Raw genomic sequence first — 8,043 nt, 5'->3', positions numbered from 1 at the left:
CTGGGTTGGATTTTGAAGCTGCAGAGGCTGTGAAACGATGGGGCCCAGGTGGCACAGTGCAGTCCCGTGAACTTGGGGGAGGGGGGCTAATTAGCTCCGTCTCAGTTTCCTCCTCTGTAAAATGAAGGTAACAAATAGTACGCACCTGGTAGGGTTGATGTGAGGGAAAAGAATGTGCACGTGTGAAGCACCGTGGAGAGGGCCTGGAACAGAGTAACTCAGAGGAGATGCTACGTTACAGCCATGGGAAAAATGTGAGCATGAATGAGCAAGGGACAGCAGAGAGGTCTGGACTTGATGGGCAGACCAGAGCCGTGGGGTAGAAGGTGGAGAAAAAGGGGTGACGTTCCTGCCGGGGCTGAGTCGGGAAAGCATGAGGCTGGGAAGAGGTGAAGAGGAGGAGAACTGCACAGCTGCATCTGTGCAAATGCAGCCCGGGGCAGGGGCGAGGCTGGGGTTCAAGCAGAGTCTCCGGAGAGAGGGTGAGGCGAAAGGCAGCAGCTCGGGGGACTTCTGGCTGCAAGTGAGGTAAGCAAGCCAAGGGCATAGGTGAAGTTGCCAGAAGACACCACCCCACCGATGCACTAGATATTCAGCTTAACATACACTCACTAGGGCAATACCCAAGACCCAGGGCACCCATGAAATTGCCCCGAGTTACAGGCCTGCACACCTGCTGAGATGGGCATGGTTTGCTCCTGACTAGCAGGTCTGGGGAGAACTGAGAGCAGGAAACAGGGATGGGAGAAAATCTCAATTTCTACTATGCACATTTTACTTACTTTTTAAAAAATATTTATTTATTTGTTCATTTGAGAGGTAGAGTTACAGATAGAGGGAAGAGAGAGAGAGAGAGAGAGAGGTCTTCCATCTACTGGTTCACTTCCCAGATGGCCACAAGGCTAGTGTTGGGCCAATCTGAAGCCAGGAGCCAGGAACCAGGAGCTTTTTCTGGGTCTCCTACATGGGTGCAGGGGCCCAAGGACTTGGGGTATTCTCCGCTGCTTTCCCAGCCCATAAGCAGAGAGCTAGAGCAGAAGAGGAGCAGCTGGGACATGAACTGGTGCCCATGTGGGATGCCAGTGCCGCAGGCAGAGGCTTAGCCTACCATGCTATAAGCGCCGGCCCCTACTTTTGTTTTTCACCCCAGTGTGAACTAGCTATTTGGATGAAAATCTAAAGACAGTTTGAAAACTAGAAAAGTGGCTATACTCTGCAGAATGTAGGTTCCATTTGGGCTCCATTCTTATTTTATTCATCCCGGAGTGAGTTTTGTGGGCAGTTATGGCTCTGGTCATTTTCAGCCCTGGAAACAAGACCCTAGGCCTCAGGGTGCTTGCATTGCTTCGCATGTGTCCCTGGTCTCAGCTTAAGCGGGAGATATTTCTCCAAAGATCACACATGCTTCTCATTGCTCTCAGTGTCTGGCTGCCTCAATCTATGCAGCCAGAGCTGCTACAGTCCCTGTGATATGGGTCTGAGACCAGCCTGTAGGCCCGCCCTGGGGCCTGGTCCCCACAAGGTACACGGGGCTGGGTCACTTTTGGCCCCAGGAGAAACAAAAGGCCAAGGGAGGAACTGCCTTTCCGGATGGTTGTTTCTGAAGGGTTCCAAACAAGAAACAGACGAGAAATCATGGAAATGAACTCCTTTTACTCACCATACTTCTGACACCAATCATGTCTGGTTTTTTCTCACACCAACCTATTCTCCAACTCTGTGGGCACCAATTCAATTGAGATCCCACCTGGACTTAGTGCGGGTCTCAAGAGTTCATGCTGCAGTCTCACAAACCTGGAGAGAGGGAGAGAGGGAAGGGGTGAAAGAGGGGGAGGGAGGGAGGGAGAGTGCTTCTATTTGCTGGTTCAATAGCTGGGCCTGGGCCAGGCTGAGGCCAGGGACTTAATGTGGATTTTCCACATGAGTGGCAGGACCTTAACTACTTGAGCCATCACTTGTTGCCTCCCAGGGTATACTTTAGCAGGAAGCCGGAATCTGGAGCAGAGTTGAGACTCAAGCCTAGGCCCCCCCCAGTATGGGATGTGGAAGTCCCAAGCAACATCTTGACCACTAGGTCAAACACCTTCCCCAAGGCCAAAAAAATTTAGCTAGGAAAACAGAAGTGCAGAGTTTGGATGTGCCCTGCCCAGGGACGCACAGCTGGCAAATAGGGAGGGGAGAGGACTGAGACCATTGTAAGATTTTCCAGTTTCTGGTCTCGCACTCTCTCCACCCCCTCAGATAGTTCAGCTATGTGCCACTCAGCACACCCAAAGCCTTTGTGTAGTGTTCTCTTTACTCCTTTAAGACTCACTTAGAGAGAGACAGATGTGTCTGCTGTTGCCAGTGGCCTGGCAGGAGCACACTCGCGGCAGGCACAGTATGAGTGTGCTCCCTCTACAAGGAGGAGATATGAGTCACCTCCAGTAACAGCCGAGACAGGGTTCTCACAACACTGCGGGATGGGGGGTGGGTGCCATGCATCAAAATTCTCTCTTCAGAGCTGGCGCTGTGGCACAGTGGGTTAAGCTGCCACCTACACTGCTGGCATCCTGTATGAGCACTGGTTTGGGTCCTGGCTTTTCCACTTCCAATGAAGTTCCCTACTAATGTGCCTGGGAAAGCAGTGGAAGATGGTCCAAGTGCTTGGGCCCTGCACCCACACAGGAAACCTGGATGGAGTGCCTGGCTCCTGCCTTCGGCTTGTCCCAGCCCCAGTGTGAGGCCACTGGGGCTAACAGATGAAAGTTCTCTCTTGCTCTCTGTATCTCTGCCTTTCAAATAAAATGAATAAATCTTTTTAAAATTTATTTTTATTTGAGAATGAAAGAGAGAGAGAGAAGAAGAAGAAGAATTAGAAGAAGAAGAAGAAGAAGAATTAGAAGAATTAGAAGAAGAAGAACTAGAAGAACTAGAAGAACTAGAAGAAGAAGAAGAACTAGAAGAAGAAGAAGAAGAAGAAGAAGAAGAAGAAGAAGGAGGAGGAGGAGGAGGAGGAGGAGGAGGAGGAGGAGGAGGAGGAGGAGGAGGAGGAGAGGTGGGGAGGGGGAGAGACAGAGAAAGAGAGATCTTTCATCTGTTAGTTCACTTCCCAAATGCAAGGGCCAGGGCTGGACCATAATGAAGCCAGGAGCTGGGAACTCAGTCTGGGTGTCCCATTAGGGTAGAGGGACACAAGTAGTTGAGCCATCACCTGCTGCTTCCCAGGGAGTTAATTAGTTGGCAGCTGGAACTAGAGGTGGAACTGGAACTTGAACCCAGGAAATCTGAGAAGTGATGCAGGCATCCTAAGTGGCATTAAACAGAAAGGATCTATATTTGGAAGGCAGACAGAGAGAGAGGGGAGACTGAGCCTGACCTTGACCCTGCAGGTCATGCCCCTGCCCCCAGTCCTTCTGCCTGCTTGGCATCCTCTGAGGAATCTTCCTCTCTTTCTAAACTTTTCTCTCAGTCCCCTTCTTTTCCCCTGTCCCGCCTTCTCTTCCACTACCCATTCATGCTCCCCCAAATTGCTCCCAGCTGCTCATCCCTACTCCCTTTCTTCCTTCCCTTCCTTTCTTTGCCACCACTTTTGAAAAAACACTGGCAAGGGGCTGGTGCTGTGGTGTAGTAGGTTAAGTATCCGCCTATGGCACTGGCATCCCATACAGGCACCGGTTCGAGTCCTGGCTGCTCCACTTCGGGATCCAGCTCCCTGCTGATGGCCTGGGAAAGCAGTGGAAGATGGTCCAAGAGTCTGGGCCTCTGCACCAACATGGAAGACCCGGAAGAAGCTCCTGGCTCCTGGCTCCTGGATTCGGATTGGCCTAGCTCCAGCTGTTATGGCCATTTAGGGAGTGAACCAGCGAATGGAAAAGACCTTTTTCTCTGTCTCTGCCTCTGTCTGTAACTTTGCCTCTCAAGTAAATAAATTATTTAAAAAAAAAAAAAAAAGCACTGGCAAGAACTGGTCTTAAGATGCTTTCTCTTAAACTGCTGTTTTTACCACCAACCTCACCCCCTGCAGCGCCATGCTTTTTTTTTTTTTTCCCCTACTCCCTCTAGACTTGCAAGAGTGGGCCTCACAGTCTCTCTGACCCAAAGGGTTCCCATTTTCTTGCTCACTCAATTACAAAACTTCCTGTGCCCACCTATTTAAGGTCCTCTGTTTTAGGTTGGGGCCAATATAAGCCTTGTTAAATTCGGAGAGCTCTCTCTTTGCCACTGCCTGAGGTCTAAAAAGATACAACAGCTGTGACATCCCGCTGTACTGTCTAAAATGCTGTAAATCACCAAGTTGTTACCATGGTCATCTGTTGTAAGTCTTTTTGTCATCCAGTTGTGATTCTCTGACAGCATCTGCAATACATTTATGAAGCTATGTGCTTTAACAAAATGTATTGTCTTCTAGTATAAAGATTTTCCTGAGATTTCTAGGGTTTGCACCATTTTTGGTAAAGTGTAATTGTGTAAAATCATTTCATTTGTTTCTCACTTATTTCCTTCAAAATTCAACAAGTGTTTTAAAGAAACTATGGCTTCAGGGGCCGGCACTGTGGCGCAGTAGGTTAATCCTCCACCTGCAGCACCGGCATCCCATATGGGCACCGGTTCAAGTCCCAGCTCCTCCTCTTCCAATCCAGCTCTCTGCTATGGCCTGGGAAAGCAGTAGAAGATGGCCCAAGTCCTTGGGCCCCTGCACCCACGTGGGAGACCTGGAAGAAGCTCCTGGCTTTGGATCAGTGCAGTTGCGGCCAACTGGGGAGTGAACCAGCAGATGGAAGACCTCTCTGTCTCTCCCTCTCACTGTCTGTAGCTCTACATCTCAAATAAATAAATAAATAAATAAAATCTTTTTTTAAATTTTTTTATTTTTTTGACAGGCAGAGTGGACAGAGAGACAGAGAGAAAGGTCTTCCTTTTGCCATTGGTTCACCCTCCAATGGCCGCCGCGGCCAGCGCGCTGCGGCCGGCGCACCGCGCTGATCCGATGGCAGGAGCCAGGAGCCAGGTGCTTTTCCTGGTCTCCCATGGGGTGCAGGGCCCAAGCACCTGGGCCATCCTCCACTGCACTCCTGGGCCACAGCAGAGAGCTGGCCTGGAAGAGGGGCAACCGGGACAGAATCCGGCACCCCAACCGGGACTAGAACCCGGTGTGCCGGCGCCGCTAGGCGGAGGATTAGCCTAGTGAGCCGTGGCGCCGGCCAAATAAATAAAATCTTTTAAAAAAAATCCTATGGCTTCAGATTCTGTATGTCCTTTTTTTCTTAATTTATTTATTTGAGAGGCAGAGTTACAGAGAGAAAATGTAGAGAGGGTGAGAGATCTTCCATCCACTGGTTTACTCCCCAAGCTGGGCAGTTGTGAAGCCGGGAGCCAGGAGCTTCTTTGGGTCTCCCATGTGGGAGCAGGGGCCCAAGTACTTGGGCAATCTTCTGCTTTCCCAGGCACATTAGTAGGGAACTGGATTGGAAGTAGAGCACCCATATAGGATGCTAGCACCACGGGCAGAGGCTGTACTTGCTACACCACAGCGCCAGCCACTATATATTCTTTTTTTTTTAAAAGATTTATTTATTTATTTGAAAGCCAGAGTTACACAGTGAGAGAAGGAGAGGGAGAGAGAGAGAGAGAAAGAGAGAGAGAGAGGTGTCTTCTATCTGCTGGTTCACCCCCCCAATTGAACACAATGGCCAGAGCCATGCCAATCTGAAGACAGGAGCTTCTTCCGGGTCTCCCATGTGAGCGAAAGGACCCAAGCACTTGGGTCATTTTCCACTGCTTTCCCAGGCCATAGCAGAGGCCTAGATGGAAAGTGGAGCAGCTGTGCCCATATGGGATGCTGGCACTGCAGGCTGAGGCTTTACCAACTATGCCACAGCTCTGGCCCCTGTATATTCTTTTAAAAGTTGTTTTTCTCTTAATTTAGAGGTTTTAGAGAATTGTTTCGGAATGTACATTGAAGGAACCTGTGGGTCTTGGTGATGAAGGTGAAGAAAGACTTATTTGAGAGGGCTGGTGCTGTGATGTAGTGGTTAAGCCGCCGCTTGCAGTGCCGGTACTGGTTCTAGTCCCGGCTGCTCCACTTCTGATCCAGCTCTCTGCTATGGCCTGGGAAAGCAGTAGAAGATGGCCCAAGTCCTTGCGCCCCTGCACCTATGTAGGAGACCCGGAAGAATCTCCTGGCTCCTGGCTTCAGATTGGCCCAGCTCTGGCTGTTGCTGCCATTTGGGGAATGAACCAGCAGATGAAAGACCTCTCTTTCTCCCTCTGCCTCTTCCTCTCTGTAACTCTGCCTTTCAAATAAATAAATAAATAATTTTTTTTTTTAAAAAGAATCATTTGATAGAGGAACTAAAGGACCAGCAGGTTCGAGGAAGTTGAATGCTGTGTGCGATTAGGACAGATATTAAAAGGAAATATAGTTAACTCTTCGATCTTAGAAGTCCAGATAACCTGATTTTCTACCTCTTTGTTCCACGATACATTTAACTGTCTTAAGTAGTAGGGTCATATGTTGATGCACACGCTAATCCTCTCAATCAAGTTTTCTCTGTGTTTTTGTAACTAACCCAGGCAGCACTGCGTCTTGGGGAGAGTTTGCAGCAGTGTTCTGCTGGCGTTATTAAATCTTGATTACTGGAGGGGCCTGCGGCACCGGCACCAGGCTGTTTGCTGTGGGGCCCAATGGGGAGGCCGTGGCCGCCGGCTGCTGCTGCCCTAGAAGTGGCTCTTCTGCCTCTCTAGGGCAAGGACTGGGCTTTCGTCCACACCGACGTCTTTGCAGAGACCAAGGTAGACCTCAGCGCCCTGGTGCAGAGGTTGCAGCTGATTGTGAGGAGGGTCACATCGGTCAGTGGGGGCGCTGCTCTGCCGGAGGGAGGAGCAGCAGAAGCTTGAAGCCGTCGAGCCGGCCGAGCAGAAGCGCTGTGAGGAACCGAGACGCAGGCCCCTGCGGTGTGGGGGACCTGCCCTTGCCGCGGGAGCTGGAGGCCCCCCAGCCAGCCACGCGCGGGAGACAGGCAGCCGGACTCAGCTGGAGGAGCGCAGCCCCCAGACGGCAGCTCTCTCTGCAAGAAAGTGAGAGGAAAGGCCACTACAAAATGCACCAAACACGGGAGTACGGGAAAAGGTTTATTGTCGGGCAGGGGAAACCCCACAGGCTGCCTCCCTGTGCACAGAGAGAACAGTAATCTGCACTGGGAAAACAGGCCTTATATAGCTTCGCAGAGGTAAGGAAGTGGGAGTGGCCAATCCTGTTAGGGTGGGGGTGGAGCTGATGCTTGTGATTGGGCTATTTGGTCACCTGACTTCTAGTGAGCCAGACTGGGTCGGGCAGACGGACACACACACGCACACGCACACGCACATGCACACACACGCAGAGCTGAGAGAGTGACAGGAAGCCTATGAAGGGACTACAGTGCCTGTGGCCTCCTGCCTGTGGGGCCCAGGCCATCCTATGGGCTCACTTCCGTGTGTACCCTAGGATAGCTGCCCGCCTCCCCCAGGCAGGCTCCCCAAGCTCGCATGCAAAGCTTAGGGCGTGTCCATGTCGCGTGTCTGTGGGGCTTCGCGTACGAGGAACCTGCGAGGAACCTGCGGCGTGTGAAGGCCCTGAACCTCTAGCTGAGCGGGCGCCCAGGGTGCCCAGGGCCCTTGCGGGTGCAGCATAGTGTCCCAGTTGTGATTAGTAAAGGGACCTGGCACAGATGGAGAGAAGGGCCCCCGAGGGCGGTGCCTACTTCTCTGGGCTCTTCCATAAACTGCTTCTTCACCTTCAACTCCGCCCTCTCCAGGTACCTAGCCTGTCCTGGGCTCTAGGGGTTAGAACTCCTGGGGGAAGCAATGTTGTCCATCCTCCTAGGGGATCCTACATGCTACATCCATGGGGAGCCCTTGCCTCTTGGCAGGGCACCCATTATCCGAGATGGGGAGGGAGTCAGCAGCCATACAAAAACAAACACATGTGTTTATTTTTTCCAACAGCAGTTGGCTGAAAAAGTAAAAATAAAAATAAAAAAAGGGTAAGCAAGGGATTTTGCCCTACCCAAGACAGTAGGC

This window comes from Oryctolagus cuniculus, chromosome 1 (assembly GCF_964237555.1).
Source record: "Oryctolagus cuniculus chromosome 1, mOryCun1.1, whole genome shotgun sequence".
In the NCBI taxonomy this organism is placed as follows: Eukaryota; Metazoa; Chordata; class Mammalia; order Lagomorpha; family Leporidae; genus Oryctolagus; species Oryctolagus cuniculus.
Note: the sequence above shows the minus strand (reverse complement) of the source record.